General features: G+C 44.7%; 1 protein-coding gene across 5 annotated transcripts in view; it reads left to right on the plus strand.

Annotated features, from left to right (window-relative positions):
* The first annotated feature begins 5,445 nt into the window (after nt 1-5,445).
* PAM (peptidylglycine alpha-amidating monooxygenase) overlaps nt 5,446-13,614 on the plus strand; it is a 122,706-nt gene continuing 114,537 nt past the window's right edge. For all 5 annotated transcript variants that reach the window (XM_082191417.1, XM_082191421.1, XM_082191419.1 and 2 more), the window contains exon 1: nt 5,446-5,604. The gene's annotated coding sequence lies outside the window, so the exon portion shown is untranslated. The remainder of the gene's footprint in view (nt 5,605-13,614) is intronic.

The following is a 13,614-nucleotide window of genomic DNA, read 5'->3' on the forward strand; positions in this document are numbered from 1 at the left end:
ACACAGGTATTTTTATACTGAAGTCTAGAACCTAACATGCTTTACTCTACAAATCAGGCCCTGTAGGGGATTGTAACACTTGCTGAAGATGTAGATCCAGTGTGCAGCAGATGTGAAAAAGATGAATTCCATGCTAGGGATTATTAGGAAAGGAATTGAAAATAAAACTGCCACTATCATAATGCTATTATTCAAATCTATGGTGCGACTGCATTTGGAATATTGTGTACAGTCCAGGTTGCCTCCATTTGAAAAAGATATCGTAGAACTGGAAAAGGTTAAGAGAAGGGAAGCTAAAATGATCAGGGAGTGAAGCAACTTCCCTATGAAGAAAGGTCACAATATTGGGGGCTTTTTCGAGAAAGGGAGACTCTGAGGGGCATGTTACAAGTCTATAAAACTATGGAGAAAGTGAATTGAAAAAAGTTATCCCCCCATTCTCGTAGCACTAGAATTTGGAGACATGTAATACAGCTGAATGTTTAAAGATTTAGGACAGACAAAAGCAAATATTCCTTCATGCAGCTTGCATGGAACTTGGCCCTACAGGTAGCAGTGATGTTCATCAACTTGGATGGCTTAAAAAAGGATTACACAAATTCATGGAGGATATCAATGGCTACTAGCCATGATGGTTATGTTGTGCTTTCATGGTTATAGGCAGTAATGCTTCTGGATACCAGTTGCTGGAAACCACAGGTTGGGGGAGTGCTCTTGTCCTTGGTCCTGCTTTTAGGTTCCCCACAGGTGTCTGGTTGGCCACTTTGAGAATGTGACATTGGGCTAGATGGGCCATTAGCCTGACCCAGCCAGCTCTTCTTACGTTTTTTTATGTATGTTATGCAGCCAAGTAATCCACTGCCTTGCAGGACATCTTTGGGAGCATCATCATCATCATCATCATCATAATTTATTATTTATACCCCGCCCATCTGGCTGAGTTTCCCCAGCCACTCTGGGCGGCTCCCAATCAGTGTTAAAAACAGTACAGCGTTACATATTAAAAACTTCCCTGAACAGGGCTGCCTTAAGATGTCTTCTGAATGTCAGGTAGTTATTTATCTCTTTGACATCTGATGGGAGGGCGTTTCACAGGGTGGGCGCCACTACCGAGAAGGCCCTCTGCCTGGTTCCCTGTAGCCTCACTTCTCGCAATGAGGGAACCGCCAGAAGGCCCTCGGCGCTGGATCTCAGTGTCCGGGCTGAATGATGGGGGTGGAGACGCTCCTTCAGGTATACAGGACCGAGGCCGTTTAGGGCTTTAAAGGTCAGCACCAACACTTTGAATTGTGCTCGGAAATGTACTGGGAGCCAATGCAGATCTCTCAGAACCGGTGTTATGTGGTCCCGGCGGCCACTCCCAGCGGCCGCATTCTGGATTAATTGCAGTTTCCGGGTCACCTTCAAAGGTAGCCCCACGTAGAGCGCATTGCAGTAGTCCAAGCGGGAGATAATTAGAGCATGCACCACTCTGGCGAGACAGTTCACGGGCAGAAAAGGCTAAGGAGGCTAAGGAGCAAATCTTCAAAAATCCAAAGTGGAGTCCCTAAGGTGGTTGGATGGCATCTTGCATGTCTCCTTTCAGCAACCCCTGCAGCCAAGCTGGTGCCAAATGTATTGCTTTGTTGTCCTTTGGACCACATCAGAAAGGCCGAGAAGGGACTCTTGTTGTCTGGGCAGCCCAGGACCTCCATACACACTGCCCAGCCTTGCACCCCGGAGAGGTCACTTTGGTGCTGCTAACACAGCAAAAACAATGCAGGAGGCAGCAGTTATGAGTTACTGGTCTCTGCAGCCACAGCAGGTGCTGTAATTCTACAGCAGTTTGACTTCACACACCCACACCTCGAGGTGCACTCCATTGTTTCTCAAGACAGATAGATGCCAACATGTGGGCAAGTCCCTTTCACAGATAAAACTGCAGATAATACCTCAGGATTGGATACTGTGATTCATGTTAGAAACCCCTGCTAGACCCTTAGAGCTTACCATAAATTAGCTAGTACTGTATGCTTCTTTTCTTCACCTGCAGGGTGGAAGTGCAGTTAGGTGCCGCCTATTTTCACGTTTGAGTATTCCTAGTTGTCTCTTGGACTTAGCACATGGGGCTTCTAAATCTCCCTCTGAGAGAGATTAACCACTGGGATTCTAACTGTGTTTGCATGTATTATCAGAGAAAGAGGCTACAGGCTTATTTCTTCTGAAACTGCACCTGTGCAAATGTCAAAAGAACTGGGACTGACAGAATGTTTTCAGGATCCCTGCCCTCACTGCTTCATTACATTGGGTTTAACGTCAGTGAGCAATTGTTCCTATGACATTTCTCAGTGAGTGCTTACCAACGTGCAAGATGGCAATCTAGATGTTATTAATTTTAAATCCATTTTTTAAAAAATCCTCTTGTTAGGTGAGATTTTGAATCCAGTTTCTCTGCACTTGAGTAGCATGTCACAGCTACAATAATCTCTTCACTGAGTGGCAGGGTAGTATTCCTTAGCAAGTAGCTTGTCAATAAGAAGAAAAACTGTTGTTTCGCCTTGTTAAAATTTAAAAACTTGAAAGAGATTTAAAAAAACCACACCGTTAATTTTATTCCAAGGACACAACAACAGAGCTAACATCTAGAGCATCCCGAGCTCCTCTTCCCTTCATGTTGTCACAACAAATCTTCTGCCAGTGATTGATGTTGTTGCCTGCCAAGGAGCTTTTCCACTGAGAGCAATGTTCTCGCCTAGCCTCTGGTGGAGTTCATCCCCCTTCCTGGAGGCTCTCTGCAGTTGCATGGTTCAACAACAAAAAAATCTTGCCTGGAGACGAATACACCAAACTGGGATATGTTTATTTCAAGGCTTTCCCAGTGGAGAATGCCCTCAGCCCCCTAAAATGTTTAGCCTTCAACTTCCAAGTATACTAGCCACAATAACTCAGCCATCACCATGATATCCCAAAAGGATATTACATTCATAAAACAAGAGGAGAAACGATTACCCTGAAGTACTAATCTTTTCAATGTATTGCCTACAACACAAAACGACAATACCTTTGAAATTTCATTCAAAAGACAAAACTGCACCCTTTTCTCAATCCTCAAGTTCCTTTGCATGAACACCCAATAGAGAAACCCAAAAGTCCATTTTCTTCTCGCAGCCCCTCTTTAATCCAATAGATTTACTTTTGTCATTTTCCTTGTGATACTGAGCACTACTGGCATTATCTGTGACACCTCTGGGTTGAATTCTTTTAACCAGTTATTCTTCATTTATTTTCACAAAAGGAGATGAAACAATATACAAGAGCGCCCAAACTCCCTTTCTGTCCACTTTCAGGTACATCTGCTTCAGTACAGCAATTAAATATTAATTCCAGAGCAATTCCCACAAAAGTAATTAACTTTGCTTATGCAAACACTGTTTGCACACACACATATCACCGGTTTTTATAGTGTAGACCCAGAGGGCCTAAACCTTGCTAGATATCTCTAGGTATTGCTTATTTATTTCTTCTTTATTTTATAGCCCCACACACCCCGCCTCACTTTTCAAGCTGTATATAATACTGCAGTTGGCAAGCCAGCCGAAACTTAGAAGTAAAAACATGTACACATTACTGGCTTAAAATGCAGCAAGGCCATTCTTTTCTTTAGTTTGGATGAAAGCTAGCTTGGGGGTAAACAAACACATCAAAACACAGTATTTCATAAGAAACAGCACAGACACTGTATATATATGAACGGCGGCGAACTTGTATACATCACTTCCCAAACCAGCAGTGGGAGCGCACTGCTGGTTTGGGAAGAGCAGGCATCCCCAAACTTGGCACTCCAGATGCTTTGGGACTACAGTTCCCATCATCCCTAAGCACTGGTCCTGTTAGCTAGGGATGATGGGAGTTGTAGTCCCAAAACACCTGGAGTTTGGGGATGCCTGATGTAGAGTAACCAAGACCTAGGACAGCTCAGTTGGTAGACAGGGTCCTGGGCTTGGGCGAAAGATTCCTACATTGCAGGAGGTTGGACTCATGGCTCCTTCCAACTCTACAGTAATATGATTCTATGAATATAAGGAACATCTTCTGGTAAGACTGAGAGAATGTTGACTGAGAGAATGCACAACACAGTTTTGAGATGCCTTAAGAAAAACCAGGTCATTATCACTGGCATCAGCTACTACCAGTGGCATAGCGTGGGGGATGCAGGGGGGGGGGCGGCCGCAACATCTGGGGGTTAGGGTTAGGGGGCGCAAATCCATGGATTAGGGGGCACAAATTACTTGCCTTGCCCTGGGTGCTGACAACCCATGCTACGCCACTGGCTACTACAGAGATATTTACGAAATGATGAGGCTGCGGAGGCTCACCTCACCTTTACACATCTGATAATAATTTGTTGTTGTTGTTGTTTAATCGTTTAGTCGTGTCCGACTCTTCGTGACCCCATGGACCAGAGCACTCCAGGAACTTCTGTCTTCTCTGATAATAATATTTGGGGCCAACTACATTGGAGCGCAAACACCTCTTAAGAGAGGTCCAGCATGCAGAGGGGCACTCCCACAAGAAAATACTAGCTTCAAAAGAGGGATTTTCATAGAACCGTAGAGTTGGAAGCGAGCCTGAGCATCATAGCCCCCGCAACACAGGAACGGGCAACTGTTCCTCACGAGGATCGAACCTGCAACCTTGGCGTTGGCGCCACTCTCTAACCAACCAAGCTCTCCTCCATTTCCACTTTGGGCCTGGTTTACCAATGCCAATGTGGCAAAGGGCCAAGGACCACCTGAAACTTGGCAACATTCCTGCAAGGGAAGAATCTACCTGGTAAAAAGGAAGCAGCAATATTAGCACGACCCAGCCAAGCACACCAGTTGGTTACACAGTGCGAGAAGCCACGATTGGGAACTGTCACGCAGTTTTACACGAGGCCACCATGCTATACACCCTCACTTTCTATGTAGGGAATTCTGTCATTGTTGGGGGTGTGTGTGTGCATTTTTGTTATGGGGTGTGTGTGGCGGATTTGTCGTCACCTTTGAAAAGAGGCCCTAGGCTATACGGAGCAGTTCCATCTTAATAATAACAACAAAGGCCGGTCTTCTTCCCCCTCCTTATCCTCATCCTTGGGAAGAGCAGGGACACTCAGCGCACGCCGACGCCGCAGCCTTTGCCCTACTGTGTGCACTTATCTCCCTCCACCGCAAAAAAAATAAAATAAAAGGAGGGGAAAGGGGGGGGGAAAGGCCTCCTCGGAGCTCGCCGCCTTTCTGCCGCCCACGGGGGCTTTTTTCCTGTCAGGCTTCCAAGCCTGGCGCGCCTGAGCAAAACAAAAGCTTCCTCCGCTCGCGGCGCCTGGGCCGCCTCGCGTTTTGGGGTGGTGTTTTTTTTTCTTCTTCGTGAGGCGGAGCTCCGCGCGCGGGCTGTGGGAGGGCGCGAGGGCGGGCCTGGCGGGCTCCGGGGGAGGGACGGGGGGGCGGGCCGAGGCTCCTCCAGCTCCTCTCGGCGTCAGCAAGGCAGCCGCGGCCGCTTGGGCGAGTCGGTGAGGTGGGGGGGAAAAAAGAGCCTCAAGCCGTGGTCGCCGGACAACACTTGAGGCGAGCGGCCTTCGGAGTGCGGGTGAGTAGCCGGGGTGGAGTGGGGGAAAAGGGAACGGGGGGAAAAAAGGGGGGCTTCGACCTCCCTCGCCGTCGGAGTCGCTGAGGGGAGGAGAAGGAGGAGGAAGGCAAGTTGTTTCCGTCGCCTGGCCAGGGCGGACGCTCCCGCCGCCCCCGTCGGGGCACATTTCTCCTCAGCGAGGGGTCGCCCCGCGCTGCCCGCTCGCCAGCAACTCCTCCGACTTCGTTTCCCCTCTTCCCTCCTGGACTCCCGCCGAGTGTGTGGGGGGTCCCGGCTGGGCACCTGCCTCTGCCCGCCTTCCCTCCTCCGCTTTCGGCGGCGGCGTGCGCGCTGCTGCGTGTGCTTTTCCTCGCCTGCTTTTCCCCGGCAGAGAGGGAGGGATCTCAGCGGTTGCTGCTGCTGCCCCCGCTGCTGTAGCTGCAGCTTCTTGTTTTGCTGTTGAGCAACTTTTTCCTCTTCCCGCCCCGCGGTGCCTTCCTTCCTTGGACGGTGCCCGTCCGGAGGTGGCTTTTCTGGAGCCCAGCTTGGGCGCTGCCGCCGTCAGTGGGCACGTCAGGATCGGGTCTGGGCGAAAAGAGGGGCGACCCGCTCGGAGGCCGCCAAAGAGCTGGCAGCTTCCTCGGAGATTCAAGGCGTGTTTATTTATTTGTTTTGCCCATGTTGCTGCTCCATTTCCTCCTCCTGCCCTGTCTGGTGGTTATGGTTGTTTCGGGAGATGCTTTTAAAGATATTGTGTCTGGACCAGGAGGAGAGAGCGTCTGCTGCATCATCGGGCAAAGAAAAGCGGTTTCCCTTGGGAAATAATAATCCCTTTTTGGGTTCGGCTGGCGAGGGAGTTAAGGATCTCTTCAGTAGACAACAACCCCCCTCTTTTTCTTCTTCTTCGTAGGGGTTTATCGCTTGCATACACTCAGCTGTCCCTTTTCTCTATCCTTCCCTTACGCGGTCTTCTATGTTTTCTTTATTTTTTTGAAGTTTCTGACTTCACGCATTAAGATTTAATCCGTTATTTCCGACCCACTGAAGAGACAGGAGGACCAGCGTTATTGCTCACAGTATGAGTGTTTCTCTCCTTCCCCCCACAATTTGGTAAGGAAGCCGGGAAGTGAAAGGCTGTGCTTTTCTTTTCAAAGTTTCCCATGCCGCCTCCGATTAATCCTAAAACCGCTGCTGCTGTTCAAAAGACTAAAAGGCTGCTGGACGCTTTGGAGTGTATTTCATTATACACAGGGCATGCTTGTTAGTTTTTGCAAAGAATGCTATACGAAGAGAACCTTCAATCTACAAATGCACCGTAACAGCTATCTTAACTAAATTGCACAAATATTATCAACCTGTGGGGAAGTAATGCATGTGACTTTCATCATCTACCTCAGTAGTCTTCATAAACTATCACTCCTATTATTTATTGAAGTGTACCATTGTTGTGCATGGTGCTTTATGGCAGGGGCAGATTGCCTCTGGTCCTCCAGTTGTTACAGCTTGCATTATTTCTGACCATTGGCCATGCTGGCTACGGTCATTGTAGTTCAGCAACATTGGGGGGGGCATGGGTCAACCGCTCCTGCTTTACAGGATACAAGAAAACTGCTTTCTGCCCCAAAGAGCTTGCAGTTTAAAAGTCACAACAGCAGAAGCAGGGATGCTCACAGGAATAATGTGCAGTTATTTCAGTTACATGTATTTAGGCTTAAATACAATAGGGTGTGGTAATTTGAGGGCTAAATCTTTCCAGAGCCAGAACACGACTTTACTCCAGCTTCTAACATGGTACCACTTTGCATTATTTTTGTTAAGTATATCCCTTCTTTTTCTCTTCATCGCCCTCACCTACTTGTTACTCTTTTTGTCACCTCACTTTTCTTAATCTTTCCTTCTTTGTCTCTTAAGCGCAGCTGAACTCTAAACAAAATAAATGAGAGTGGGTGTTGCAGACCCACCTTTGTTGGGGGTACAGTTGAATTTGGATGCTGACCCTAGTAGTGTCAGACTCAGTGATCTATGATAAAATGCTTCTTAATATGCCACTTTCAATTTATCAGAACTGCAGTGTGTTTGGTTTCAGGCCACGCTGGGGACTACTTTTGCAATTAATGTTCATTGAAACCTTGACAAGTATAAGCTGCTGAGGGGTAGGTGTGTGGGAGGGAGGGAGAGAGAGAGAGCTTGGCCTCAAGGCAAATATACAAAATCCCTTTAAATCTATTGCCTTCATGTGTATACAAATAACTGTGGTCTTAATTCTGCAAACATGCAGACTTTTTCCATTTTTGATCGGTGTGCTACCAACTACATCAGGGTTGGAAAATTGGAATGAAGAGCAACTGAAATCATGCTAGCATTGAACAATTAGTTTCTAATTTTAAAATGTTTGATCAAGCCAAGCTTTTGTGTTTAAGAGACTAACAGCACAAATCTACCCAAAAGTTAGTCCCATTGAAGTCAAAGGGGCTTACTCGTACTGAAGGGCTAGGATTGAGGCCTAAGCAAGATTGACTCATATTAATTTCCTGGATTGAACATTACCTACTCCTAGGCTAATTGAACTTAAAAGTGTTTAAGAATTGGAGGATAACAATAATTTATACTACCTTCAGAATTAGCTTCTTTCTCACGCAAGGTGCTAGTCTCTTCTCTTCTCTTCTCTCTCTCTCTCTCTCTCTCTCTCTCTCTCTCCCCCCCCCCCCATTTTAACAGGTTGTAGAAGAGTAGAGAAGTCACAGGCTTGCTAACAGTTACTGATAATAGGGCAAGATTTTACTTATTTTTATCAAAGTTCTATGGAATGCTTTAGAATACAACTTCACAAATTTCACTGCACTACTGAAATAGTAACTTCTCAATATAAGTTATGGTTTCAGGAAGAATGGTGAATATATGGTTCCTCTTTGATAAGTAGTGCTCATCAATATTAAGCATATATATTAGTGTTTAGTGTTCGTGTTGACCTCTTGGAGCACTTAAGATTAGGGTGATTTGTTCTGGTTTTATATGACCCACAGATTTATTTATTTTTAATCTCAGAGATTATAAATCTTTGAGTAAGATTAAATAGGTACCATAAAATAAATCTGGCTAATTAGTGGGAAACTGTAGTAGAATTGGATAGTATCTGGAACTGGAATAAACATGTATTCTCCTCTGTTCACTCGTACTTGCATTTTCCTCTTTACCTGTGTTTTCTCCTGTATTGAATTATACACTGTAAACTCATTGGGCAGGAACATATTCTCTTACACTTTCCAAAGCACTATAGAGTACATCACTATAGAATATAGACAGATGAAAGTTCTGGTAGTGTTAAAACTTACATTACTTCCAAAATGTCAAAACTTCCCACAAAACCTGAACCATATTCCATATGGGTAGCTGCTTTGTATGAAGCAATTATCAGAATGGTTATGAATGTGATTGCCGTACCACTGATTGGGCTGCTTTGATGTCCAGTTTGCCAGCATTGACTTAGTACTGAGGGGAATGGAAGGAGATTCACAGGAAAGCTGATGATATTTCAGAATTTATTATGAGTCAGGTGTGAACCTATGAGGCTATCAATTGGGACAGTGGACTGGTAGAGAGTGAGGTACCTGGGAATTATAAGTCTTAAATGTGGAATATTGAAATTGATCAGCTGGCTGCACCAAAAGGAGTAGAGCAATAGGCTTTTGTGGTTTTTGGATCCTAAATAAGTGTTTGGGGGGAAGGTATGCAGAAGGCTTGAATAAGGTGCTCAGCACAGCTTTGCTGTGGACTGGGCATTTTCTGCCTTTCTTGAGACATTTCCAAATCCAGGTTGTCATGGGAGCTCTTTATTGTTTGTTTGTTCATGCTGGGACATTATCTCGCTCAGTTCATGTAGAGCAAAAAAGAGGCAACAGCGCTAGCATACAACAGGAAATAATAATCCAGGATTGCCGAAAATGGCAACATGTTATTCTTAAATCTGTGCACACCTTTTGCAAAAATAAACTGTTCCTCAGGGAGAGTATAATAACAAATCTATCTATTCTCATTTGCAATCTAAAGCATTTTAACATGAAATTACTGGCCATATAATGCTGCTCCTCCATTAGCTATGAATCTATTTGGCAGACCATGATACATCTTTCAGATAGCAACTGTATTTGGTGGGCCATTTCCTACATTATCTGGGTCTTGTGTGTTGTATGTGCCTGTTTGCCTTCTCCTCTGAACCGTTGCTCTGGCATGAGCAGAAGTACAGTTAGTAAGCTGCAAGGCAGAGGGAGTAATAGACTGCTTGGAAAGCCTGCAGCCTTTCACTGAGAAGAAATGTTATCTGACTCATTAGCTGATTCTGGCAGATCTACTTTTGAATTTACAATGCTTTCCTGAACTCCGGTGGGTGCTGTCCACCAAGAATTGCCATAGCTCAGCTTCTCTTCCTTTCTTTGGAAACAGTACATTTGAAGTATTTCAGAGTTCTCCTATTCTGAGTAATGCCATATGTTTCATAAAGGTTTAATTATCTGTATATTAAATTTGTTACTAACCAGCATAAAGTCACAAAGAGTATCCTACCACCCTTGTGTGAGCATCACAAGTAACCGGTCTTCTTTACAAGTTGGAAGCTGTAGAGGTTGGAGGGGGAGCCTCATCCTCCCAATGTTTGGACATCAGTCCCTGTCTTCTCTCAGCTCCAAGATTGGGAGGAAAACTGAGAGTTCATTATCCAGTATGTCATGCCATAGCCTGGACTAGCAAATGCCCCGCAATGCTTTCCTGTGGGAAAGACTGACTGGGCAATTATTTGGCTACTTGGAGAAGAGGTGCCTAGTGCACTGTGCTTCAGAGCAACCAAACTAACTAGAGCATACAGATCTTTTTCTACATCCGTGCTAATAGGAGGGCGGATGGGAGGGCGTTCTTGATTATTGCATCTGAGCACTCCCTACCTGTTTCTCGTAACGGGTTTCCTGGGAAGTGGGGGCAGGAACCCGCCGATTGCCCTTCTTGATTTTATTAGAAGTACAGACAACCATTTTGGAGCCCTTGATATGTAACTTATTCTCTATAAATACTTTTTCTTTGACAAAGATTTTGTGCCCATTGGTGGTGGTTGGCATAAAATTTCATCAAATTCAATTAGTTTTACTATTGTTTGCTACGGTTTTTCTAATACTTGGGTGTTTCTTGTTTTGGGCTTGGCATTCTAAACTGGAATCCTAGCTTCTTATCTATGTCTTTTTTTAAGCTGATAGTTTGCATAATATAATATACACCCTTACCATTGACTTTGGCTAGCATTATTAGCATCCCTGTTAATCAAGATGATGAATTCGACCTATTGGCTAAGCAGGTCACCTTGAGTTTAAGCAGATTCTTTTAGGCCATGCTAGTATTTTCATAAATATGTGCTAATAGGTCTATAAGACTTCTGTTTAGTATTAAACACTTAGAACTGAGTGCCACAGTGTTATAAAATCTGCATTCCACCACACACACTTTAAAACAGACTGTGTTAAGGAACTTTAGTTTGAAAGCAAATGTAATATAGATATTACAAAGTTGTTTCGTTATACCTTAACTATGGCCAGCTCTGCAAGACCTCTCTGACATCAGAGCAAAACTAAGAATGAAGTGCCTAATTCTGAGGTCATTAAATCTTCATTTGCTGCACATTTTCTGTCTGGAAGTTTTGGCTCTGAAGGCTTCTGTATTCTGAGCAATTAGTTACTCATTTTTGAAAGGTTTATTTCAGGTATTTGGAACCTGTGGCCTTCCAGATGTTGGACTACAGCTGCATTCATACCTGTTTGGCACAGATGGGATTGGAGTTTTAATAGCATATGGAGGGCTGCAAGTTCCACATGCCTGGTTTAATTATTGTAAAGTAATTTAATCTCAGGATGGCCAAGCACTACTGTGATTGTCTCACAATCCCGTTGGGATTTGGTGAGTATAGCCTAAGAGTATTCAGAAAACATTGAGGGAAGTTTTTGGTGGCTAGGCATGTTCAGAAAATCCTCATGGTTTTGTGAGCTTTACCAATTTACTCCACCACCATCCGGGATGCAAAGAGAGACTAACTAGGATAGGGAGAGAGTGCAGCTTCCTTTCCTGCTATCCCCTCCCTCTCCTAAGCCTTAAGAAAGTCAAAATAGGCTCATATTGGGGAGCAGGGGAATATAGCAGCGGGGGCGGGGGGGGGGAGAGAAATTGAAACAGCCAAATGCAAGTGACATGAAGAATATAATTTTCTTCTTCTTCTTCCTAAGGCTTGTGGGTTGGGATACAATCCAGATGGGTCCATTGCAGGAACTGAAGCACATTTGCAGCCATAACATCTGCCAGCTACTTCCAGACTTTAGGGAGGCCTTTTCTGCCTGCTCATCCTCTTTCCCCCTAACTTTGAGTCCTTGAGGACATGAAAATGCCTTAATAGATTGAGGAGGGTTGAATTGCGAGCCGGTGCAGGGCCAGTCAAGGAGGCCCTACTGTACCCGCCTCAGTTGAGCTCATCCTTTAACAATGAGCAGGTGCTTGTATTGTTATGCATCCCTGACTGAATTATTGTGACACCCTAATTTAACCTGCTCTGTTATGTGAACAATTAGGTCTGCTCAGAACAGTATGTAACTAGAAAGGCAGCAATATTTCAAACAACTCATTCCTTAGTCATCAGCTAGTTTTGCTGGAAGGAGACTTTAAGGAGGCACCAGCCTTTCCTCTTAAGATCCTGCCAGCAAGCCCTTTTACAACAGCTGCTTCCTCCATTCCCCTTCTTCCTCAGTACAGTGGTACCTCAGGTTACAAGCGCTTCGGGTTACAAATGCTTGGGGTTACAAACTCTGCTAACCCGGAAATAGTACCTTGGGTTGAGAACTTTGCCCCAGGATGAGAATGGAAATCGCGTGGCGATGGTGCAGCAGCAGCGGGAGGCCCTGTTAGCGAAAGCACACCTGAGGTTAAGAACAGTTTCGGGTTAAGAACAGACCTCCAGAATGAATTAAGTTCATAACCTGAGGTACCACTGTATTAGCATTTGGGACTAGTTTTGGCCCAAGGCTGTCAGTCGCTGATTGCTAGGCTTTTAGGTCTCATAAAAAGTGTTTTACCATATTTCGCTGTTTCTCATCCTATGGAACAAATGTGACTGCTAAGTGCTTTATGCACAATAAGTATGATTTGGTTTTCTTCAGTTTACTGAATATTTTACTGTCTCTAAAACAAAAGGTAAGGCAATAATTAGAGAGTGGAGTGATCTGTGTAGGTATCCAGCTGTGTAAATCTGTTGCTGGCCTGGCATTGTTGCTAGTCTTTGCTTGCCCTGGGGTAGTGTTCTTGCTTCTGATGTGCAAGGGTGTACAACTTCAGTCAGCTGTCAGCCTTGCAGCATCTGATTATTTCTGCCAATCTGATGTCAGTTTGAGGACGGGGAAAGTACTTACAAGAAGAAATGCTGTGACTTAAATATTACATGCTCCAGACAGGTGGAGAGGCAGTTATCTTTCAACCCCTGGAGCTCTTGTCAAGTTCCATTTTATATGGCTAACGGAGTTGCTCAACATGCATCCAGTACCTTAAAATATGCATGGGATGAATGTGTGTGAAGCTATGTTCTACAAAGGAACTCCCCTCACATGTTATATTGACATACTAGGAGGTCAAGTGGTAACAAAACAAGACTGGTCTCATGTTTTAAAAATCTAGTATATTGAACATCTGAATCCTTTGAGAGTTTGAAGTTTGACTTTTTAAAAATCCTCCAAAGTTGCAAGTATTAGTGTTTAATACAGAATATGTGCCGTATGCGGTTATCAAAATCTCACTTGACTCTGCAGTTCTGGTGCTGAGACTATGGAAAGCAGCACCAGATATGGATTTCTCAAAAATCTTACTAGCTTTGTTCTAAAGTGCATCAGACTTCTTTATCCTTTGCCAAATTTTAGATTAGATTTTTAAATCTTCAGCTCACCCTACCCATTTTATCAAACCTTTGTTGCTTGTGTACCAGTCTGCTGTCATGTGGAAGCAAATCCCTGAACCCGT

This window comes from Podarcis vaucheri, assembly GCF_965113315.1.
Source record: "Podarcis vaucheri genome assembly, chromosome: 11".
Classification (NCBI taxonomy): Eukaryota; Metazoa; Chordata; class Lepidosauria; order Squamata; family Lacertidae; genus Podarcis; species Podarcis vaucheri.